This window comes from Microcebus murinus, chromosome 4, assembly GCF_040939455.1.
Source record: "Microcebus murinus isolate Inina chromosome 4, M.murinus_Inina_mat1.0, whole genome shotgun sequence".
In the NCBI taxonomy this organism is placed as follows: domain Eukaryota; kingdom Metazoa; phylum Chordata; class Mammalia; order Primates; family Cheirogaleidae; genus Microcebus; species Microcebus murinus.
The window spans coordinates 40,128,500-40,155,296 of record NC_134107.1 but is presented as its reverse complement, the minus strand read 5'-3'; the positions used below and the strand labels follow the sequence as shown (position 1 = coordinate 40,155,296).

The 26,797-nt window shown below is 35.9% G+C and overlaps 1 long non-coding RNA gene across 2 annotated transcripts in view; it reads left to right on the top strand.

Annotated features, from left to right (window-relative positions):
- The window catches only part of LOC105854899 (uncharacterized), a 68,292-nt gene that overhangs the window by 27,430 nt on the left and 14,065 nt on the right, over positions 1–26,797 (top strand). For both annotated transcript variants that reach the window (XR_012918836.1, XR_012918835.1), the window contains exon 2: positions 7,210–7,324. This is a non-coding gene — a long non-coding RNA (uncharacterized LOC105854899). The remainder of the gene's footprint in view (positions 1–7,209; positions 7,325–26,797) is intronic.

Here is a 26,797-nt window from a genome sequence, read left to right as displayed (position 1 = left end):
TCTTAGAAATTATTCAACTATATTTCTTAAGGTCTCAAACAAACTATGAAATAGGTAAAGCTACCCTAGCAGTGAAAAACATTAAAGTTTAAAAAAATTAAATAAATTGCTCAAGACCTCAATGGATAAATATATGAAGTTTGGATTTGAATTGAAGACTATCTGGTTCCAAACTCCATGATCATTTCTGCTGTATAAATAAAAGTTGCAGGCAGAATTTTCATAAATTCTTTACATTTTCCATCATACTATAAATGACTCCTTCATGTAGGCTCCTTAAAAATTAGAATGCTTATTCTCTTTACTCCTTCTTTTGTTGAAGAACATCTCCTTGTTTGGAAAGGGCCTTAACAGTACTTTTTGGGAAGATGCATTTGATAGTTAATCATGATCACTCTTCTTTATACCTTTATTCCATATGTTCCTTTTACTCTTGGGTTGAGATAAATGTGGCATTTCACTTTGAGAGAGAATATGGAAGATAATAGGAAAAGGTTACAAGTCAAATAAGGAGGGGAGAGGGGACTGTAGCTACTTCAAAGGAAAACTAAGTGATTACAGCAAATTAAGACATAAAGGAAAACAAAGGGGACTGACGCAAGGAGCCCTAGAATAGGTTGGAAGCCATCACTAGTCTTTACAAACAATTAAGAGGATAACAAATGCAACTTATTCACTTAGCATCCTTATAATGTTAAAAAAATAATCTTTTTATTATTCTTAAATTATTAAAAAAAGGAAATGGGATGAGGAGAAGCCAAAGGAAAGAATACATTCCCAAAAAATGAAAGAAGGATGTACATAAAATATAGATCACACAAGCATTAGCAATCAGACAGGCCAGGTCCAAGGTCTGAGGAGAGCACAGCTGCAGTATGCTTCATACGCACAGTGCCTGAGGAATTCACACTCATAGGACTATCACAAACGAATGAAAGAAATTCTGGGTCATCATTTACTCTAGTCCCTTGATGTAATTTATGAGGACTCAGACTCTCAGGATCAAATTCCATGTCTTTGCATTGTACTATTTTTGAATTCAAATTTAGCTTGAACTTGGTCTAACTAAAAACAAGTTTTAAAAAAGTGTGTGTGTGTGTGTGTGTGTGTGATTTTTAAGAGACATTTCATGTACAGAAAATTGATTTTACTAGTTTGCCTAAGCCAGTTATAACTCTACAGAAAAAAACTTAAGGTGGGCAAAGGAGAGGTATATTCTGCATATACATCTTAATCATTCCCTATTTCCTCCAAGCTATCTATCTCTTTAGAAGATAAGCTCTGAAGATTCACTCTAGTAACCTGAAAAATCCCAAAGCAGAAAATATTGGTAAAATCTTGGCCAATGAATAATGCATGGGAAAAATCTATGCCATGTAATTTCTCAAATGTCAGCACTCTATTTGTTTTGATAATCTTATTGCTCATGCTATGCATGTCACTGCAAATCCTTTTAGAAAGTAAGTAGTATATAAATTATGAATTAACGCAAAAATAGGTAGGGCTGGGAATCAAAGACCTCATATCATAGCCTTGACACTTATTTGCTATGTGATATTAGTTTATTACTCTCTGTCTCTGGGCTTTAAGTTGCTAAACTCGTTAGTGTAAGGTCTCAAGTTAAGGCCCGATATTATGTGTTACCTTGCTATCTGGTAAGACAAAGAGCACTTTGAACGACCTGACCACAAATTACCCTCCATATTCTGCTCTCACAGATAAAGTCACCTAGCAAAACAACCCTCTCAAACAAAGGAACCAGGAACAATTTATGTTTATCCCTGAATAATGGGTTTATCCCTGAATAATGGGTTTCATTCTCTATCAACCACAGAATTATTCAAACAAGTCAGTTACATCCTCATGTGGGAACCAGAGATGACCTTACCCTCTTGATACTATTAATATTATACAAAGCCTGTCTCCCACAGTCTCTGTTTATTGTTCTATTCTCAACAGTAATTACCCTGTGACCATGCATGGTATGTGGTATCCTTCTACCTTGGGCTGTGCATATATGTAGCTAATAAAGTGCTGTCAGTCTCATCTGTCCATGGTCAAGGTCCTATGTTTGGTCACCCCCAGTACTCTAGGGTGAGAATTCCTCCCTCACTAATGGGGTGGAGAGTTTATCATCAACATAACATCCCATCGAAGTTTGTCATATTGTAATTGACACATAAGGGCATGTGGCTACTTTCTGTAGACTTAAAGAAACCTGGTACTTTTACTTCTCTGTGCCCACACGGTCGCTTCCAACTTCTATTTCTTAATCCATTTCTGAACCAGCACCATGCAGGCACAAATCTAACACAGATTTTCTTTTACTGCATAACCAGGATATGGGCCCTTTATATATGAAATGTGATATTTATTGTTCTTTGTTCTAAGTTATAGGCAGATTCTCAAATAGCGTTATTCTCATAATGAACAGGTGTGATAGGCATAGCTGAGAAAAAAACAGAGAAGTGACAGCATGACATGGGAGAAGAGCCAGGGGCAGTGAGACTGTTAAAAGAATTGCCCAGCTGTTACAGCAGTGATCATCAAGTACAAGTGTGGGAGATAAAATAATATGTGTCAAAATGGGAGGAATCTGAGGTGGAGATATGCATAAATTTGAAAAAAATTGTGTTTTATGTTATAATATTATTTTTCATATGAGAAAGATAAAAAGAAAAAATCTGAATAACTTGCTCAGAAAAACTTCTTAAGCAAAAAATTAGGAGTTTCAAAAGTTTGAGAAGCATTGCTTTAAAAGAATCTATGTGCTTAATTAATTTTAAAAAACTAAATAATTTAATTCAAATCTGACATAATTGATTATATTTTCCTGTTCTGAATTCTTTAGTATAAGAGGAAAAGTTACAATGACATAATTTTAAATACAACATTACTCAGCAGTGACTTTGTGACATGGACAGCAAGATATGATCAGGATTTTCCTATAAGAGAAAGGAACAAAGAAAAAAAAAGCCATGAGGCTTTATAATCTTTATATACTAAGCTAGCACTTTTTGCATCTTAAACTTCACAAGCTGAATGTTGATAATATTAGTGCAACTAATTGAACAGATAAGAAAGATAATTTTCTGATAAATTCTTGGAGCATGTCTTTTTAAAGAATATGATTTTTAAGAATAAAGTAGAACTGTGCATATTGAAATAATTTCCTACAGTTATCAATAAAGCAGAAAGTTCACTTGTTTTTCTTCTTTAAGCCTAGAGATGCAGTATAGCATAGTATTAATACTTTCACTCTAAAGTGAGACTGACTGGATGTGAATCCTATTTCTGCAACTGACTTGCTCTGTGATCTTGGTGTGGTCACTTCAGTTTTCTACGTCAAGTTTCCTCATATGTAAAATGGATGTGTTAATAGCACAAACCTGATAAGACTGGAACAAATATTAATTGAAATAATCTAAGAAAGCTATTGTAGAGGGCCTGAAACAATAAAGCTCTCAATAAATGTTAAATGTTTCATAAACTTTTTCATATTTATTGTCTATGCCAAGGACATGAAGAACATATCTCACCTTGTGTTTTGTTTCACACTTAGTGTGCGATCTTACTTCTTACTCTATGATGCACAATCTATTTTGAATTAGAAAGTCCAGGGTTTGAGTTCAGGATTCTAAATTTACTGATGGATAAGTCTGGGAAAGTTATTTCATTTCTCTGAATTTCAGATTTCTCTTTGTAAAATAATAATAATATCTTGGGAAGACTTTGTAAAAAAAATAAATAAATAAATGATCCATGAATCATTTGCAACACAGTGGCACTTAAGTAGCAAATATTTCCTTCCTTTTATTTAGTTATTCCTAAATGTTGCTGTTGAAAAATATCATTGATGATTTTAGTATTGCATTAAAATAGAATTGGAAATAAACTCAAAGTACTCAAAAAATTTAAACATTAGAATTTGTTGGAATTTATATAAGTAAAAGGAAATGCTCTATGTAATAATGTATCCTGGTCTTATTTTGTGATACTAAATTCTTCCATGGGAATTGGATGATTTTGAGGTCAGCAACTCTTCTCACCTGTGTAAACTAGAATTGTTTCAAATTCTACAGAAAGACCTAAATCAGCACTTGTGAGTGTGCTGACCAGTGCTAGCATAAGCTGAAACTCAAATGTTCTGCTTCTGCAGTGGCTGCAGGCTGAGAGCTCAGTGATTTCTGACATAGAGCGGGTCAAAAAGAGTGTCTCCATGCTGCAGGAATACCTCAAAACCTACTCCTAACAAGCAGAAATTCACTTCATGAATTTGTAAAACATCATCACCTTAAATTATGGTCTCATACTTTTTTTATTTTCACATTTATTTATTTAGGAATATTACAGGGGTACAAATGTTTTGGTTACTTGAATTGCTTTTACACTCAAGTTGAAGTGTGCCTATAACCCAGAGAGTGTACATTGCACCTATTAGGGATGATACTACCTATCCCTCCTCCCCCTTCCCTCCTGCATGATTTCTGTTGAGCTTTACTTCCATCTATGCACATGAGTGCTGATCAGTTAGTTACAATTTAATAGTGAGTACACACGGTATTTGTTTTTCCATTCTTGCCATATTTCATTTAGGAGGATGGTCTCCAGTTCCATTCCAGATTATTGCAATAGGTATTAAGTCATTTTTTATGGCTGAGTAGTACTCTATAGTGTACATATACCACATTTTGTTAATCCACTTATTTTTTTGATCACTTTCATTAGACAAAGTTTAGGAAAACAACTGTTCCATATCAATTCCTTGTCTCTGTTGATACTCCCTTAGAAGGCTGTGGGCATGACCTAGAGATTGACAGAGTCCCTCCAGTTATCCTCATCTATGACACAGCTGGAGCAGAGCAGGAACTGCGGCACGATAGTGGGCTGCACCCCAGGAGGTGCAGGATGAGCAGCATTCATGACAGTGCCCTGCAGGCTGAGGTCTTGGACTGGACAAGCCAGCCTATGTCTTTGGCACAGTTGAAATCAGTTCCAAAATCCAGGATAAGCGGTGGAGGAGGCCTCCCGACTGTCATTTTCCCAGTCATCTGCATCATCACACCAGTCCTCAGTTGCAAGCAATATTCCTATTTCAATATTCCATTTTGTGTCTGTTTTCTCTCTGAAATCTGCCCAGTTATCTTCATTCAAAGCTTGGAAAGATGAAAAGGCACACGCAATGCCTTCTAATGCCCTGTTGTACACGCTTTTCTCTTTCAATCCTTATTAAATTGTTATTTTTATTAAACAGACTTTTTAAGATATGAACACTTTGCTTTTGTGATCATAAATAAGTTTTGCCAATAGATTTATTATTTCTACTTAGCACAAATGGCACCAGTACAACAAGAAATTTTATGGCTGCCCCATATATAAATCACAAATCACCATGTGATCTTCATTAAAAATCAAACCTTCAGGATATTCCATAAATTTTTTAATATGTTAAAGGACAAGGGTCTTTAAATTAGAACAGTCTACTTTGCCTAACTTGACCTTGAAAGTAGGATGTTGTCACTGCTTTTACTTAGTTATAATTCTGAAAATGGATCAGAGAATTGTATAATCTTAGAACTTCTAAGGACATTGGGAATCATCTCCCTAATCCCTATATTTTATACTATTAATATAAGGGTAATGAAAATTAAAGTAGTTAAATGATCTCTCCCAACATCATCCAGTTAATTAACTGTACAGCTTCCAATTTTAGAGCTTTTTTCAATAAGTGCTTTTTAAAGACCTCTTCTCCTTGTCTTTCTTATGTCCCATTCTCCCCAGCTCCCAAGCTTTTCTGTCATTAAAAAGAAACTGCTTGTGTCAGCCTAGAAGAATTCATTAAGTTATAAAGAGCTTGGTTTTAAACCACATTCTAACACAACTTAAGAAATTCATTATTATGACCTTGTCTCAAGTTTTCTCATAGAGGATGGCTGTCATTGACAGTTGAGGGCCAGTTTTATATTTTAAACAGATTTAGATGACTGGAAGATCTTCAACATCTTATTACTGTTACATTTGCCAATTATTTGAGTAACGCTGGAGTTAGTTAACATTTTATTTATCATGTAGAATGGTTAAGCAGAGAGAAAATACACTTGCTGACTATTTAAGCATTTTGTATAGGTACCTAAGTAAAATTTATTTTTATTTTCTCATGTCAGCAGGAGAAATCTGTTTATTTGTCTACTTGCATTAATTTCTTGAACTTTGCTTTAGTTTAAGAACAGTTTTATAACACATCTGCGATGATCAAGTCATATATGTTATTTTCAATTTAGTTATTTTAAATTAAGTAAATTTTTAAAAATTCCTTCCAGCAACAAGAATTAAATTAAAAATTAAACAGAACTTTCATCATTCTTTCTCACTTATTAGTTGATTGATTTAATAAAAGGAATTGAGTTGCAGTTATGTGCTAAGATCTATGTTAGGGATTAAGCACAGTATGTGCCCTCAAGGACCTCAAAATGGGATCAAATACTACTCCTTTTTGCCATGCGGACAAAGAAGAGAAAAGGGCATCAGACTTGAGCCATCAGGAACATGGATTAGTGTCCTGAGAAAACCAGGAAGGGGGCAGAAAGTATGTACTTTGCTCCTTTCTCTCCTGAATTCTGCCTTTATGAGGACCCCTTTCTATGGAAAACTACAGCTGATCATTCCAGATCTCAATGATATCTTTCTCTTTGTGCTTTATCTTTCTCTTTGTTCTTCTAGAATGATTTTCTGGTTTGTGTTTTTCATTTGCTACTTACATATAGAAACTTTTATGGATATCTTAATAATGACATATAGACAATTTTTTTTTCTTTCCAACAACCCAGAAACTCCTTTGGAAAGAGGAAAACTGCATTAAAAATGAGGCCTCTCTTAAAACTATTTGGACATGTCCTTCAGGATTATAGTTATCAAAAATTATTTTTTGAATGGCATAACTTAGACTAATGTCTTTTTACTTAACGTGAATTCCATGGTCCATGTTTTTAATTGCCTCTCTGTAGCCATTCTGAATTTTCTTACTTCTTAATTTTTTTCCTCATATTTATCAGTGAACTGGAATATAGTGGATCAGTTAGAATTTTCTGGGTGGGTGTAGATTGAGTGAATCTGTATTTAGCCCTAAATCATAGTTTCTTACCAGATTTACCATGTGCATCTCTAACCCTTTTTGAACAACCAATTAACCAAGTTCTGTTCTTCCCATAGGAAAGGCAGAAGAACTAAAGAGCAAGACCAATCAAGAAAGTGTAATATAAGTCTCTGATCACATCATGTCTGCTGTCCAGTTCCTAAAAGTAACTCATATGGCCAAGTCCAAGAGGTGAATAAATAAATTCTTCCTGAGATGAGGCAACCTAAGGGCGTGGTTTTATAATTCTGCAACCTGAGTATGAAGGGATGTTGGCAATAACTCAATGTTATATTAATTAAACCTCATTTCCCCTCTATACCTATGCTAACTGTGAAGATAAATGGGGCTTTTTTCTTTAGAAGTTTTTTTTAAGTTTTTCTTTGGAAACTTTCTTTAGAAAAACCTCCAAACTTACAGACTGGTCTCACATTACTTTCATGACAATTAATCTCAAATAGACACTTAATATTGCCCAATAATCTTACACAATAGTCCAGAAAATTAATTCTTCCACTATCTTCAAAACAATTATTTTATTCATTTCCCTCTCTCTTCAAATGTGTTCATAATTTGTCATTTTCTATTACAATATAATCTAATGACAGCAGAAATCTTTCAAGATTTGGGTCACCAATGCATCCAAAGAACTTGGAATAGTACCTGGCATATAGTATGTGCTGTATACACATTTTAAATTGATTTAAAGACTATCCTAACTTAGATTAAACAATTAATTAATTTAACATAAAATGCCCTCTGCTAAAATATGTTATATTAGGACAGAAACCCTTCTTACCCTCCTTTTAACAAATGCAGACCAGAACCCAGAACAGTTCTTGCTCTTCTTTTGATACGGTTTTCTTTTTGGCCCCACAAGTCTCATTTGAAATTTGATTTCCAATGTTGGAGGTGGGACTTGATGGATGTGTTTGAGTATTAGTGTTTGATCCCTTATGAATGGCTTGGTGCCATTCTTATGAGAGTGAGTGAGTTCTCACTCTTAGTTCTCACAGGACTCGATTGCTGAAAAGAATCTAGTACCCCCTCTGCTCTCTCTTTTTGCTTTCTCTTGCCATGTGTTCTCTACATGCCAGCTCCCCTTCATCTTCCACTGTGAGTTGACAGCCTGAAGCCCTCACCAGAAGCAAATGCTGATGTCATGCTTTTTGTACAGCCTGCTGAACCATGAGGAAAATAAACCTCTTTTCTTGATAAATTGTCCAGCCTCGGGTATTCCTATAGTAACACAAATGGACTAAGATAGTTTCTTACACAGAATAAGCACTCAGTAAGTTTTCATTGAATATAGTAATTTGCTTGAGTATTACAAATGCTATTTCAAGCTAGCGGAAGACTGTGTCTAAGAGTTATTTACTGTATACCTATTTGTGTATTCATCTGTTAAGGTGAACCAAATTAGAAAGAAACTGTGCTTATTGTAAGGTTATTTATTAGATAATGGTTAGCTTATTTCAAATTGAATAGATCATATATATGCCATAATTCTGTAGTTGTTTTGCATTGAGCAATTTTATTTTCTATCAAGAGGAAATATTACTGAATACAAATAAATAATATAAAAATGCAGCCCACATTTTGTTGGTATTTTTTCTTTAATTATGATGTTCCTCTATCCTAAATAAATTGCTTTCGAAAAAGCCTGTTTACAAATATAATAACATATTAAATGACATGGGCTTAAATGCTGAGACACAATAAGTATTCAGTTAAGAAATATGGAAAAAAATACCAGAATGAATGTTTACTGCATTTTTTATGATTGCTCACATTTTGTAATTGTTTTAAGAAAGAAACTATATAGAAGCAATAATTCATGATTTTCAGTGTCTTCTTGCTGATTTTGGCAATTAACTTGGACAATTAGTAATGATAATGTTAAATTAGAAATGGATGTAGATGACAAATTGGGCTTTTTTTTATGATGCACTATTGTCCTTCCCCTTAATGTTTACAAGCAACATTTAATTCAGTTAAACATTTAAATTGATTTCTGAGTGGCTGTAATTTAATTTCCAGAAATGTGCAAAGGTCGTGCTTAATAGAAAGATCTTCCTACATTAAGTTAAGTACATTAGATTTTGACCATTGGTCAAAAGCTAAAGAGAACAGTAGGTTATGAAGGGTTAACATTCTGTGAAATGTACCATTACATCTAGGGAAAATGCTGTACAAAAATGTGATTTTTTTATGGAGTATTTATTATTTTCCTACTGATTTATTCCCAAATCTCAGAATTATTTATTAGTGGTAATAGTTGTTAACTGAACAATACAGCAAGTAACCTGATAACAGTGTACTACCAGGTAACTTAACTAAAAATACCATATCTTTATTAGTTGTCTAATCTTAACCAGACACAAGTCTAGGCAGTGGGGAATGTGACCCTTTCCTTAAATTAATTCACTGTCTAATGCAGGAAGACACAAATGTACATCATTTATGCCATACTTCAGCATGATAAGTCTGACAACAGGGGCTTAAAATAGTACTGAGGGGGAAGTTAACTCTCTCTGCAATGGTCACTGGGGTCATAACATGGCATGACAAATTCAAACTGGGTCTTGGGTGGTATGTTTAAGGTTACCAGGTATATAAAATCATAACTGCAGCATTATCACAGAATAAATCACACCTAGAGTGGCGATATATCCAGCTTCTTTATTTTAGTTAGAATAAAAAAAAACAAAAAACTGAAAGGCAGAGAATGTACAGGATATAGCCAATGTCATGAAGAGATTTTGAAATTGATCTTGGACTAGAACTCACAACTCCTACTGTTAGTTTTATTTACTTGTAGTAGACACTACTATATATTGTTTGAATCACACCTCTCTCAGGAAATGCAGGGAAATATTGAGAACTCCAAGCAAATATATCAATCCTTTTTTTTTTTCCCTATGATGTGGCAGAAAGGCTTTTAGAAGAGGCCCTTGGCATATTTCCTCATGCATTAAAGAGAAACAATGAAAGAAACAATTTTCTTTCATTGAGAGAAGTTACTGTATCTGTGATGCCCCAGTACTTTAACAAACGTCTTGTGACTAAGAGAAACAAGGTAACACCGTGAAGATGACAGAAAAAAAAAAGATAAATATGTCCTGAGTCTTTGATGACACTGATGAGCCATTGAGTTAAGCAACCCTGGATCTCTTCTAGGGACTTCTTTTACTTAACAAGATTAGTTCTCCTTATCATTTAATCCAAATGACTCAGAATGTAGCGTCAACTAGCTCATTCTAAGATACTCACCTCCCCAGGTCATGGTTAATAACAATATCAAAAAAGGCATTAAAATAGTTTGTGTTAATCATCTTTATAAAACATCTAAATGTTTAAATTATTATTTTAAATTTTGAGATAAAGTACATTTATACATATTTGCAATGTCTAATGCAGATAGATTCCTTGTATCCTTTACCCAGTTTTCCCCATTATGCAGAAATATACTTACTATGCTATCACAACCAGGATATTAACATTGACACAGTCACCATGGATATGAAACACTCCCATTACCAAAACTTTCCTCCTTTACAACGACACCCACCTCCATGATCCCATTCCTGATGACCATTAATCCGCTCTTTATTTCTATCACTTTGTCCTTATAAGAATGTTGTAGAAATGGATCATACAGTGATCCATTTGAGATTGACATTTTTCACTCTGGGGACTGACTGTTTTCACTCAGCAAAATGTCTTGGAGATTTTTATGTAAGTTGTTGAATGTATCAATAGTTTGTTTCATTTCTTTTTGTTGTTGAACAATATTCCATGTTAAGGGTCTACTCCAGCTTGTTTAATCACTCATTTATTGAAGGTTATCTAGGTTGTTTCTGTTTGGCAGTATTACAAATAAAACTGCTGTGAACACTCTTATGCAGGTTTGCAGTGAACATATATTTTTATTTCCTTGGGTGAATGTCTAAGAGTTCAATTTCTGCATTATATGTTAGCAAAACAAATGGCCAGACTGTTTTCCTGAGAGACTCTATGATTCACTCCCACAACAATGTATGCTTGATCCAGTTTTCCATATTCTCTCCAGTATTTGGCATTGTCATCATTTTATATTTTAGCTCTTCTGGTAGGTATGCAGTAATAGCTCCTTGTGGTTTTAAGTAACATTTCCAGAATGGCTAAATGGCTAATTATGTTAAAAAAGCTTTTCTGTGCTCATTTGTTATGTGTATATATTCTTTGATTAAATGTCTGTTCAAATATTTTCTCATCCATTTATGTTTGAATTGTTGGTTTTCTACTGATGAATTTGAAAGTTCTTTATATATTCTAGATTTTAACTTTTTGTAAAAAACATGGTGTGAAAATATTTTCTCCCAGTCAATAGCTTATCTTTTCATACTATTCACATAACCCTTCTCAGAACAAAAGTTTTAGTACATGAATTATAGTTTATCAATTTTTCCTTTTATAGATTACACTTAGGTGTCAATTCTAAGAACTTTTTGCCTAACTCCAGATCTGCAAGACCTACTACAATTTTTTCCTAAATATTTATGCTTTATTTTCTATATTTAAATTCATAATATGTTTTTATTTAATATGTCATTTTCAGCTATGTATTTTAGAAAAAAAAACCTACCTTTCTGAAATAATTGCTAAAAGATATACTTCATTTGGTTAAGGGATAAAAAAGAATAAAAATTTTGTGAATGGGAAGGTAAGATATTTATCTAAAAGATTGTAAAATGAAAATTATAAAAAATAGAATGTTTTCAAAGTCATTCTAAATATGGTTATAAAACTTCATATAAGTGTAAAAAATTGAAAATATAAGTTATAAAGATAATATAGCATACATACTTTAAAAATTATTATGTAAGCTGTGAGGTTTAGGTGACCACAGTTTTTCCCTCCCTCCTCTGTCCCCCAAGGGCATCCAGCTGCCCCAGCACCATTTGTTGAAAATAGTATCCTTCTTCCATTGAATTGCGCTTTCATCTCTGTAAAAATCCTATATTAAGGCTGTATTTCTTATGGAAATGCACAATCTCTAGAAGAGCTAAAACAATTCTGAAAAAGGAAAGAACAAAATGAAGGAACCAGTTTGCACTTTCAAGACTTAATTTATGGCTATAGGAATCAACACCATAGTATTTGTGGAGAGATAAACATGTATCTTAATGGAACAGAATATATAACAAAAAATATATGCTTTCAATTTTTTTTCCTGTCTTTAGTTTTTAGAAGCTTAATGATAAAGTATAGTGATAAGGACTTATTTAATTTTATACATCCTACTTGAGGTTAAGTTAGCTCTTGAATCTGTGATGTTATGTCTTTAGCCAAATTTGAAATTTTTGACTATTATTTATCCTACATTTTGTTTAGTCCAAAATTCTTTTCTTCTGGGACTGGAAATACATAAATATTGGCTCTTTTCCTAATGTCCCACAGGTCTCTAAAGGCTCTATTTTATTTTTCACTTTATTTTAACTCTTTTTCAGGATGGATAAATTGCATTGCCCTCTTCTACAGTTTGGGTATGGTTGTTTGATACTTCTAAATCTCATATTGAAATTTGATTTTAAATGTTAGAGGTGGGTTCTAATAGGATCATGCAGGTGGATCCCATGTGAATAGATTAATCCTCTTTAGGGGGTTGAGTGAGTTCTCAGTTTCTGTGAGAGCTGGTTGTTGAAAAGAGTCTGGTTCCTCCCCCTCCCTTCGTGCCTCCTCTCTCACTATGTGATCTCTGCACATACTTGATCCCCTTTACCTTCTGACATAAGTGGAAGCACCCTGGACTTTCACCAGATACACAGTCTTCCATCCAACAGAATTGTGAGCCAAATAAACTTTTTTTTTTCCTTTATACATCATTCAGCTTCAGGTATTCCTTTATAACAACAAAACTGGACTAAGACACTCTGTCCTGATTCTACACTCTGTCATCTTCATTTTACTATTGAGAATATCTTTTATTTCCTATTCTTGTCTTAGTGAAATAGCTAGGACATCCAACATTATGTTGAAAAGGAGTGGTGAGAAGAGACATCATTGCCTTTTTGTTGGCCTTAGTAGGAGGACTTCTAGTTTGTCACCATTAAGTATGATGTTAAATGTAAGTTTCTATTAAATATTCTTTATCAAGTTGAGAAAGTTCCCCTCTTTTCCTAGTTTACTGAAAGTTTTCATCATGAATGGGTATTTATAGGATTTCTCTGTCACTTTAATATCCATGAATATGTAGTTATTCCTCTACTTTTTCTCTGATATTAGTAATTTGTGCTCACTCTGTGTTTTTCTTAATTAGCCTGGCAAGAGACTTATTGATTTTACAGCTTGACTTTTATAATTGGTTCTTTTCAATTAATCAATTTTTGGTTGTGTTGATTTTCTCTATTGGCTTATATTTTCAATTTCTTCTCCAATTCTTATTTTTTTTTCTTCTTATTGCTCACTTTGGATTTAAGTTGCTCTTTTTTTTCTAGTTTGCATGTATTTAAATAAACTGTCATGATGGAAATTTTTACCTGTAGGTTTTTGATTTGCCCACATACTTCAAAAGGTCAGGATCATACAGTGATTAATGAACAAGTCACTGCAATCAACAGATAGCTAGAAATCCTGGCTCTGTTACTGGTAACTTCTTGTGACCTTGAGCAGATAACCACTCTCAGTCTCAGTTTTCTTATTTATAAAGTGGGGATTATAATGGTACGATTGTGGTAAGAATGAATGTTATAATGCACATACATTATACAAGGGGGAGCAAATACATCGTAGCTGTTATTATTTTCATTGTTTGTTGTCACAGCCATATTTAGAATCAAATCAATTAAATTTGAGTAGCAGGGCATTTAGCATTAGTGTCCTGGGAGCATTGAAAGCCCTTCATAACTCCCAAGTTCCCGCATCCACTGCTACAGTAACAGTAATTACTAGCATTAGCATAATCAAGAAGCCCCAAGATAGTTACTGGGATTTGCAAAAAGGACCCTTGAGTCTCTAAACTATAGTTCATCATCACCTATAATGGGCAAAGTGATTGAGTTCTTAGGTTGTTTGCAGGTCTAAAATTCTTGCATCTGCATTTTCTCCTACGTGGATTTAAAAAGGACAGCAACAATTTTTAAAGGTGAAAAAGATTAAAGATGGAATAAAAAAAATCTATTAATTTCTTTGAGCAGGTGACAGCCAGAAAGATCTTATATGTGGAAAGCCAAGATCTTACTCTCCTATAGTACAAACATTCCCCCTCCCATGCACGTAGACAGCCATATACCCAGGCAGAAACATTATGATGGTAGTAACATAATCTGAAATAATTATTGAGCATCTTGCCTCAAGATAAAAATTATATTTTGTATTTAGTTTTATTTTTGCCAGATATTGCAGTGTTCACACTTTCATAAAATAAACAGAACTCTGACTGGTGTTTCACAGTTTGTATAGCAAAACTAAAATCACAGATTTCCTGTTGATGGCAGGCATAGGGGATTGCATTGTTTTGTCCTGTTATTTATACAAAAAAAATTTTTCTGATGAATACAAATAGGTATGTGATAAATTATCTGCCCCGTGAAATAGATACGTGGTAAATTATCTGAGTCACTATTAAGTTTATATGTGAAAATGATTTTAAGAAGTATAAGATATGTATTAGTCAGATGTGATAAAAACAGATTTTTTGGGAGGTAGATTTAGAGCTAAGACATGCATCAACTGTTTATTATTTGCAATCATTTGATTAAGTTATTTGGATTTTCTGAGCCCATTTTTTCTCTATAATAGATGTAATGATGCCCAACACTCAGGGCTGTGGGGTTGAAATATAAGAATATGTTTAGAGCCCTTATATGGGTCTTAGTACACAAATGCAGATTTTCTTCCCATTTTCACTAATTTATAATACTTCACAGACTTAAGTATGTGTATTTTCAAATATATGTATATATTGACACACAAATATGTATGTGTACATATGTAGACACATGTATAGATAGTTTTATTCATATGCTAAATTTAGAGATTAGAGGATGGTTATTTCATGTCTTTCCAAAACATTCTCAGATCCTTTAACCCCCCAAATTTAAAAAGGATAATGGATTTTGAGTTCAGAAAAAGTATATTTATTTGAAACATATGATATTGCTGGGTCTAAGGTTTAAAAAGTTGACTATGAGTAGTTTAATATGGTTTAATCTATTAGGTCTCCTAGCCTGTATTGCTTGTGGTTAGCTAAATCTATAAAGTGGATTAGGAACAAGCACTGGCTCTTGAAGGATGAACAAGATCTAAATAGATGTGAAGAAGCACATCTCAGGAACCCATTCATGCTGTGGGGAGAGCAGGACTACTCAGAGCTGAACCAGCCAATTCCAGCACACCTGTTTTTCTCATTGACAGAGGCAAAAATTTGCCTTCCCTGCTAAGCTAATGTATGCAAATTCTAAAGGAGAAAATGACTTGGATAGATATCAGTAGCTTCTTTAATTACTTTTATTCATTCTAGTCCAATTGTAATCAGCTCTCTGAATATTTGACAGGATAGCATAAAGTCACTAAAGCTCATGTTCTTCATGAATAATCCTTCTATTCCTAGAGAAGGCATTTTACACAGTAAGAGTCATTACAGTCTGACACCCCATTCCAATCAAGTTGTCCTTTGCAATTTCCAGGGTGTTAAGGTATATGCTCAAGAATCAAAGTAGGCCTATTCACTGATTCTCTCATGCTGCCAGCGGAATCATACACAGAGAATTATTTAGCGCACAACATGAATTCTCCAATGTATTGAGCAAAAATGATAAGATGCCTTAGAGGTCAGTGCTGACACATGTAGCAAATGAGAAAATCTACCAGAAGAGGGAGAATACTATGCTGATAATCTGCTTTGTCACAGTGAAAAGGACAAAGGATTTGGCCTCAAAACCACTTCTGTATCTTGCTAGTTACAGACCTTGGACAATTTACTTTCATCCATCTATGCTGTAGTTTCCTTATCTACAAAATGTATCTGCTCAGCATAATGAATGTGTTCATCGTGAGCCACAAATGTGATAAGATGCATAAAATGCTCTATAAATGGTAAAGTGAAGTCCAAAAGCTTGTTACAAGTAGTTCTATGCAATGGTAAAGTGAAGTCCAAAAGCTTGTTACAAGTAGTTCTGACACTTTGAGATGCATTAGATATAGGTACATCAAAACCAAAAGAAATTTGAAAAAAAAAATCAAAAGAAAAGCAATAAATAAGCATGTAATTCAAAGGTTAAAAATAAGAAAATCAGAGTCTTCTCTGTAGCTCTGCTGTAAATAATATTTACAAGGCTATCGTAATGGAAACATTAAATAATGATTTGTCCAAAAAATCATAAAACTATTATATTGAAAAGTAGAGCGAAAAAAGTTCAAGGGGTTTAAGATGTTTATGAGGAAGGGTATATAAGAAAGCTAAATCCTCATTCAATACACTATGAAATCAATGCATAACGTCTAAATTTTAAAAAATCAGTAATGGTAGCATGCATATTATTTAGAAATAATGGCAGCAAATAGCAAGATAAACAGAGCTATTAATAAATGAGTTGAAAGTGACTGTGTTGAAGACTGGGATTCAGGATGGTGAGATGATTAGCGGAGTCCATTCTAAGCCCCCTTGTCCTATTTTTTCGTTGTGTTAAAAACACAACATAAGATCTACTCTCTTAATTCTTTTAAATGTACACCACAGTATTGTTAAGTGTAAGTATAGTGTTGTATAGCAGATTTTTAGAATTTATTCATCTTCCATAACTGAAATTTTATACCTGTTGATTTGCAACTCACCATTTTTCCCTCCCCTCAGCCCCTGGCAACCAACATTTCACTCTCTGATTTGCTGAGTTTGACTATTTCAGGTACCTCATGGTTATGGTGTGATGGGAAGAATGTTATGATCTGAATATTTGTGCCCATTCCCCCAAATTCATATGTTGGAATTTGAACCCCCAATGTGATAGTATTAGGATATGAGGCCTTTGGGAAGTAAATAGGTCATGAGTGGTCATGAAGGGGATTAGTGCCTTAATACACCACTCACCTCTCTCTCTCTCTCTCTCTCTCTCTCTCTCTCTCTCTCTCTCTCTCTCTCTCTCTCTCTGCCAGATACCTGCTAGAAAACAACCATCTGCAAACCAGACACCTTAAGGATACTATACTTTGCTAAGTTGCTAATGAAATAAGCAAGTCATAAAAGAATAAATAATGCATTATTTCAATTATATGAGATGCAAAATAATTAAACTCATAGAAGCAGAAAATGCAATAGTGGTTACCAGGAGCTGGGATGGAGGGGGGTGAGGGGGATGAAGAGTTGTTGCTCAATGCCTACAAAATTTCAATTATGCCAGGTGAATGAGTTCTGGAGATATGCTATACAATATGGTGCCTATGGTTAATAATCAGACATTTTGTACCTCAAAATTTGTTGAGGGTAGGTCTCATATTAAGTGTTTTAACCACACACACACAAAACGCACAAGCAAACAAAAAACCCACAATGGGACACAAGGAAACCGGGAGGTGTTGGATATGTCTATTTCCTTGATTGCAGTGATGGTATCACAGGTGTTTACATAAGTCCAAACTCATCAAATTCAATATGTGTAATTTTTGTGTATAAATTATACCTCAATAAGCTGTTAAAAAGTAAAAGGTGTTTCCAAAAATGCTAAACAAAAAAGGAAGACACTGTAGTTTATTCCATGGCATTATGTCTAGCTTATCATGTTCATATCATCCCAAGCTAAAAAATATATTATATGACAATTTTGAGGTTGTATTTTCTCCCTGTTTTCTTAATATGTCTCTTCAACAATCCTCAGTTGACAAATGAGGATCTTTACCTTTCTACTGAACACTTGCAGTGGTGAAAACTAACTCAAGTGTTAAATACCATTAAATTTCAAGCCAATGCATGGACCAAGCACACTAATTCCTGAAATTCCCATTATGCAGTAATTCTAAAGAAGAACTTCAGATTATCCAAGCTTTATAAAGTATGAATTTTACATTGTAAGTTTTATCACCTGTAGGGGAGATCTGAATATTGAAATTGAGAGTCTGAACCTGAGTTTGAGTTTTCATTCTGCCATTTGTAACGTGGTATTCTTAAAAAAGAAACACATTTTAATGGCCTCAATTTTATCAAGTTAGAGATAATACCATACAATAGGTATGATTATTGTGAGTATTATATTTGCCAACATTAAAAATCAAGTAGATTAAATATCCCATCAGAAACATTATAACACAAGGTAATATTTTAGTGACCTTCTAGTGGATATACACTGAATATTTATTTTAAATTTATTTCCACCACATGCAAAAATAATTTTGAGATAATTGGGCTCAGAGATGTGTCAACAGTACCAATATAATCATTAGCTGCCTTCTAAAGACAGCATAACTGACTTGAAGATGATTATAAATAATCAAAGTGTTTTATAAACTAAGTTCTCTAAATACACATTAATTTTTAAATTGTGGTTATCATTACAATAACTTGTGTTCCATGACTCTTCCATCAATATGAATATTGGGTACCCAGCTTCTGGCATAATCACTCTCTAAAATATTTCTGGAATTACCTAGATACCATTTGATTATAGTAATTTTATATCTTTTCTGACCTTAGCTTTATTTTTGCAGAGTAACTCCTGTGTCAGTATAGTGGACATCCCAAGTGTCCCCCCCCCAAAAAAAAAAATCCTATCATGAAGAGTCCAAATGATCTTTATCCATTATTTTTGGTCATGTGTTCTTTCTGAGGGATGTGAAAGCAGTGCTGTTTGTTCCACAATGGATTGAATTAAATTTTAGGTAAAATAAGTATTTCTATTTTTGCTGTTATTGTTTTTATTACCAAGCCTTCTCCTATGTCCTGAATAGTTCACACATAATTCCACAGAGGGCTGTACGGGGAACGACTCTTGGTGAGAAACCCACACAGCCTTCTAAAATGGCCCCTCTAAGCAGATGACTAAGGTTCTTAAGTAGTTGAAACATGTCAAAGATGGTTTTCATTTCCCTTAGGATGAGTTCCTTTCCAGAAGCTTCATTACACTTAAATATTTTGGATTGACATTATTCACTAAATTTTTTTAAAGACAGCTGATTTCTAGCCTTGGGAACATCTTAGACTCAGGCTTCTCTAACCATACAATAGTGCTAATAACAAACCCAGTAAACTAATTTAAAGATAAGGCAGGAAGCGCATTTTGTCATACTGACCAACAGCACTTGGAATTGTAGTTTTCCTTTCATTGCAGTCATTCCTTTGCATTCCAACATTTTCATAATTTAAGCTACATTAAAGGCAAGAAGCTCATGTTTGGGGCACACTAGCCATACCATAACCCCAACCAAAATGAGCAAAAGCATTGCATGAAGGATTTTTAGATAACAAGAAGATTATAAGGAGCAACGTCAGGCCTAGGGTCAGAAGGTCAGAACGTGAAGCTTGACTGAATACAAATTCTGAATCTGTCTCTTTCTATCACTCAGCATATGCCAAGTGTTTATGGCTTCAGTTCACTGACTTGATTTACATAAAGAAAATGGTGTATTTGATCCATTTGTAAGGATACTGGATGAAAAATAGAGTTATATCGGGAGGAGGATCAAGATGGCGGACGAGAAACACTGCCAGAAAGAGTGTCTCTGCAGAAAAGACAGATTCTAGCAGAAATTAGAAAAAAGAAGCAAGAAGGCGAGCATACAGCAGATGAGGGCCGGAAGGAGGGGTACCTGAGACCCCGGGAGACTCCACGGGAGGAGGCCTTGGAGCAGAACTGGAAGCTGAGACCGCCAGAGCAGCCCGGAGACCAGCGGGAAGGGTAGGTGGATAAATCACCTTTCCCCTCCCCTGCATTTGGGACTGCTGGTGGGCTCCCCAGCGGGTGGAGAGACCTGTGGACACCAGCCCAGAGACAGCTGCCGCCAGCTAGCGGTGAGCTTGTAGCAGACACGGCACCACACTCCCAAATCGCTGTGCACCTCCATGGGCACAGACCCGAGCCGCGCGGCAGGCACCATATTGCCTCCTCTCCCCTCCGCCGACCCTACCCGCGGCTGCCCAGAGAGACAATACAGCCACCAACCGGAGGCACCTCCAGGGAACGGACCCTTCCCTATTGGGACTCTACAGCTGACTAAGGGGAACTCAGACTGTGAGCTCCCTACCCGCCAGCCCTCCCAGGTGCTGCTGGCATGGTGTTCCCAGGAGAACAGTGCTGACTCAGAGGCTGAGAGACACAGACACAGCTTGGGCTCCCTGTGGGTGAATTGGGACTGGAACTCCTCCCTGGTGGGGATACAGTTTGAACTCTGGGACCCAGAGGTCGGACCTGCAGACCAGATCCCTTGCACCCAGGTCTAGCATTGCCCGGGGCACAGAAGGGATATTTGTGAACAGCCTGCGGAGGTGTGTGTGCCTCCAGGGGCAGATCAGCGTCTTAGAGGGCAACCCTCCCACCAAAGGGAGGCCGTGTGCCCAGCCCAGGCAGCGTTTCTGCGCAGGGAACCTCCCCACAGGCCTCACAACCCGGGAGGCCTGGTGACGTGTGGTCTGGCCTGCGGGCAGAGGCCCAGGAGTAGCTGCGGAGTTGGGGAGGGTGGAAAGAAGCCAGGCCCGATCCAGACTGCCGGTCTCAGATAGTCCCACCCCCACACGCAGACTTTCTGGCTGAGCGGGACCATTCCAGCCCTGCCCTGACAGCTTTTCCTGGAAGCAGAGAACAGAACTTTGACCCCTGCTAATGGCATTGGTGGTGCCTGAGGGCAGGCTTACCCAACCCAGCTCCGCCCAGAACAAGAGCTGATAACAGGACACAAAAACAACAGCATAGCCTGTTCCTCCAAGCAAGTGCCACCTACTGACAGGGACGGCATCCTGCACAGCCTTATCACGGCACCCACTGACTCATTATACAGGGAGTGGTCGAATCTCACCCACAGACACCACCTAACGGCTCAGAAACTAAACAAGGCATGTGAATATTCAAACAAAAACCTAAAGGAAAGAAACAACAACTGATCAACATGGGAAGAAATCAGCGAAGGAACTCAGGAAATATGAAGAACCAAACAGAAAACACACCCCCAAAGAGGAGCACCAGCCCCCTAGAAACGGACACCAACCCAAATCAGGCAACCAAAATGACAGAAGAGGAATTCCGTATGTGGATCATAAGAACACTCACCGAGCTGAAACAACAACTCAATAACCAACACAAAGAAACCACAAAAAGCCTCCAGGATCTGGAAAAAGAAATGGACACAATGAAGAAAAGTTTAACTGAACTCCTGGAAATGAAGAATCAATTCAGGGAACTACAAAATACAGTGGAAAGTCTCAAGAACAGGGTAGATCAAACAGAAGAAAGAATCTCAGAGATTGAAGATAACACCCTCCAACTAAATAAAACCATCACAGAGATAGAGCAGAGAAACAAGAGAAAAGAGCAAAGCCTACAAGAGATGTGGGATTATGTGAAGAAACCTAATGTGAGGGTCATAGGGTTACCAGAAGAGGAAGAAGACAACACCCAAGGGTTGGACAAGCTATTTGAAGATATAATAGAGGAAAATTTCCCAGGCCTTGCTCAAAATCTTGATATACAAGTTCAAGAAGCTCAGAGGACCCCTGGGAGATTCAACGCAAACAGGAAGACGTCACGACATGCAGTCATCAGACTGACCAAAATATCAACTAAAGAGGCCCTTCTAAGAGCTGTAAGAGGAAAGAGGCAAGTGACATACAAGGGAAAGCCAATTCGAATAACATCAGACTTCTCTAATGAGACTTTACAAGCAAGGAGAGACTGGGGCCCCATTCTCACTCTTCTGAAACAAAACAATGCCCAGCCTAGAATCTTCTTCCCTGCAAAACTAAGCTTCATATATGAAGGAGAAATATAGACATTCTCAGACAAGCAAAGTCTCAGAGAATTCACCAAGACAAGACCAGCCCTGCAATAAGTACTCAAAACAGAGCTACGCACGGAACACCATAATAAAAACTCACGAATATAAAAACAACCAAAACCCAAAGATTAAAGGCCAGATAATACAATGGTTCAAGAGAGAAATCAAAGCAACAACATCCAACCCAACAGAATGAACAGTAATCTACCTTACCTATCAGTTCTCTCAATAAATGTGAATGGCTTAAACTCTCCACTCAAGAGACATAGGCTGGCTGAATGGATAAGAAAATACAGGCCAAGTCTATGCTGTCTTCAGGAAACACATCTAACCTGCAAGGATGCATATAGACTAAAAGTAAAAGGGTGGAGATCAGTATTCCAGGCAAGTGGAAGCCAAAAGAAGGCTGGCGTGGCAGTTCTAATTTCAGACAATTTAGTTTTTAAACCAACAAAAGTAGTGAAAGACAAAGAGGATCATTATATAATGGTGAAGGGCACACTTCAACAATAAGAGATAACAATTTTAAATATATATGCACCCAACTTAGGTGCACCCAGTTTCATAAAGCAAACCTTATTGGATCTAAGCAAAAGGATTAATAGCAACTCCATAATCACCGGAGATTTCAACACCCTACTGACGGCACAAGACAGATCCTTCAAACAGAAAATTAATAAAGAAATAATGGATTTAAACAAAACCCTGGAACAACTGGGTCTGACTGACATCTACAGGACATTCTACCCAAAATCCACTGAATATACGTTCTTCTCATCAGCTCACGGGACATTCTCTAAGATTGACCATATCCTAGAGATTTACACAAAGTAAATCTCAAGAAATTAAAAAAAATAGAAATCATACCATGTACCTTCTCAGATCTCAGTGGAATAAAAGTAGAAATCAACCCTAACAGAAACTCACATTTCTACACAAAAACGTGGAAATTAAACAACCTCCTACTAAATGATTACTTCATAAATGATGAAATCAAGATGGAAATAAAAAATTCTATACTCCTACACTGCTGGTGGGACTTCAAATTAGTTCAACCTCTATGGAAAGCAATATGGAGATACCTTAAAGCAATACATGTGAATCTACCATTTGATCCAGCAATCCCATTGCTGGGCATCTACCCAAAAGATCCAATGACACTCTACAAAAAAGATACCTGCACTCGAATGTTTATAGCAGCACAATTCATAATTGCAAGGCTGTGGAAACAGCCCAAGTGCCCATCAATTCAAGAATGGATTAATAAAATGTGGTATATGTATACCATGGAGTACTATTCAGCTCTAAGAAACAATGGTGACATAGCACATCTTATATTTTCCTGGTTAGAGCTTGAACCCATACTATTAAGTGAAGTTTCCCAAGAATGGAAAAACAAGCACCACATATACTCACCAGCAAATTGGTATTAACTGAACAGCACCTAAGTGGTCACATAGGTACTGCAGTGATAGGGTATTGGGCAGGCGGGAGGGGGGCGGGTATATACATATATAATGAGTGAGATGTGCACCATCTGTAAGATGGTCATGCTGAAGACTCAGACTTGTGGGGGGAGGGAGGAGGGGAAATGGGCATTTATTGAAACCTTAAAATCTGTACCCCCATAATATGCCAAAATAAAAAAAAACCCTTAAAAAATAAACAAAAATAAATAAATAAAAAAAATAGAGTTATAAGTTCTCTTTTGAGATGAGGTAGAATTTGCATAATGATACTAACATAATATCAATGTATTAGTTAATATGTCAATATGTTAACTAATATTAACGTACGGATATTACATAGTGCTTCATATAGCTTGTTTTGAAAATATAATGTATAAGATCATGTTAAATTTTATCGTAAAAGAGAAAGTTGCTAGGATCTATTAATATTTGCTCTGGAATTATATTTTGATAGTTCAAACTCTGGTTTCAGAAAGCACAATTACTACAGTGAACGCTATTAGGAAAATAAATGGAATTAAGAAGGTATCAATAATATCATATATTATCGGAAATTCTTATCACACATACTGGACTCTCACTGCCTTGATCCTTCAAAGAGATACTCATCTTCTCTGAAGACATCACTGCACTTTGAGATAGCACCAATATAGACCTAATTTTTCTCATTTATAACATTAGCAAATGGATTAGACTAGTGATCCCAAAGGATATGAAGAGTAACATTAGTCCTATTAGCTGTACTAACCAAAATAGTTTGGAAATTTAAGCATAAATCTTAAATCTATAAAATGTACATTCACATTCATATCCTAAAATGTCTGAGAAGTCATGAAATGAAGAAATCAATTTATATTTGATTAATCCAAATTTTATCTAAAATGTTTTAACCATGGGATTCTTTTCTAGAAGTAACATATTAACACAATGAATTTGACCCTGTAAGTGTCCCATTCATAACCTGTTACCCTTGTAATTTTACTGCAAGTTTTTCCCAGGGCCAGCGCCTGCATCCTTTTCCAGAGGATTTTCTCTTGTTCCCCTACATGCCCCTCCGGCAAGATAGCTTTGCCTGACTACATGGGGGAAAGAGAGGCTGGGAATTAACACCCTCAGCTCTCAAACAGCATCTAACAATAGCTCTTGCACAAATACTCCAGGTTCCTCACAGTTTGTGTGGTGTCCTTTACACTGGCTTCCAAAAGTTTTCTATGAGGAACTAATCTCCAGTTAATTCAACCCCACTAGTAGGTGGGTTGAAAAGGTAATTTTTCTTGGCTGCCTTTCCTTCTAGTCTCACTTCCTCACCACTGGTGTTTCTTTCAGATCCTAAACAAGCTATTTGCACTTGAATTCATGCCTCTGGGCATATCTTAACAGAATGCAAGCTGAGACACATATTTTGGAAACCAGGTGCTTCTTGCTCTACTTTTCAATGACCCAAATATTTGAACAATTACTTCTGGCAGCCTCTGAATACAATCTCCGGGTTTCTGCATCCCAGGCTTTTTCCATTGTGTTACTATCTCTTGATATTTTGTAAAAAGTTAGTTTGCTGACATTTCTTCTTAGGCATATAGTTTCTGGATCCTTTAGATTCTGTTATAGTAAAAATTTCCCTGGGCAAAGTTAAACAGGCAAGAAAGATTTTACTCAAGACTTACAGTAAGGAAGAAAAACTGATCTCAGTTTTGCTGAAACAAAGTGTGACATGCTGGAGTGAACTAGTGAAAAGTACTGGATGCCTTTGGGGGGAGATGGTCAATGGAATGTGGATGGCACATTGTTATTCCTGAGTTTGTCACTATTTTGCTGTGTAACTAGGTCATTGTATTTGTTAATTGGTGCCCATCTAAGTTAGGCTCCTACCCATCCACTGTGATCACTAGATAGAGCACTACCTTTTTCAATGTTTACATTTCAAAGAGGTGATTCACAGGTAATTCAAGGAAAAAAAACCCACAAAAATCAAACAAACAAACAAACAAAAAAGAGAGAAAAGAAAAGAAAACTGGCAAGAGCCTGGGGAAAGATTTATATGCATTTCAAAGGGACAGAGTAAATATTTACAATTGCAAATTTTCTAAAGTAAATGGTCTAAAAAGAGAAAGGACAGGGGGCTGTAGTCAGGAAGAAGCCTGTCTAAAGTTCAGTCTAGCTGAGGGGAATGTTAAAGGCCTCTTGGTCAATTCCTACTAGTGAACATCTAAGGATGTGCTTTTCCAGTCTCCCCTTCTGAAGTGGTGGAAGTTAGTGTAAGAATTGTCCAGGTCTGCTCCCCATTGGTTGTGTGACCCTGGAACACTAAACATCGTTAAGCCTTATTTACACAAAACTGAGGTAATTACACCTTCTTCAGTATCATTGTAACAATCACAAGAAATAATGTATCTAAACTTCTTGACATAGTGTATTAATGTGCTAGGGATGTGATTACAAAATACTACAGATTAAGTGGCCTGAACAACAGCCAGTAGGCAGTATTTAATACCTAAACAAAGAAATTTGTTTTCTTACAGTACTAGGGTTCCTGAATGGTTGATTTCTGATAGAACCTATCTTCCTGACTTGCAAAGAGCCACTTTGTGGCTGTATCTTTACATGGTCTTTTCCCTGAGTGTAGGCACTTCTGGTATCTTTCCCCCTGCTTATACAGACACCAGTCCTTTCGAATTATGGCCCATCTTATGACCTCATTTAACCTTAATTGTCTCCACAAAGGCCCTGTGTTCAAATATATTGACACTGCGGATCAGGGCTTCAACACATAAATTTTGTAGAGACATAATTCAGATCATAATATATGCTTTCTGGATCATCATAATAAACCAATAACTAGTAACTATTATAATCTGTAAACACACCATAACTGGAAGCTCTGAGTAAAAGATGTCTTTAGTTATGTACCAGGGTGGTTTGAAAATCACAGAATATGAGGTCTTTGGAGGCATACAACCCTATTCCTAAAGTAGAGATGTAACTTAATCACTTATCAACCACGATTAAGAAGTTTATTTCTAAAAAGTCTTTCGCCAGTACCTCTTTAATTTGATGAATTTTACATTGATTCTGCAGGACAATATACTCTTATGTCACATAAACTTCCTGGGAGAAATAGTTTTTAAAGGCAAATCCTTCTAATGAATTTTCATTTGAGTCAAACTAAAAATAACCTAACTATTAAACTAACTTACTTCATAATCAAGCCTCAAACAATGAACTTAGGTAGATCCACTCAGCC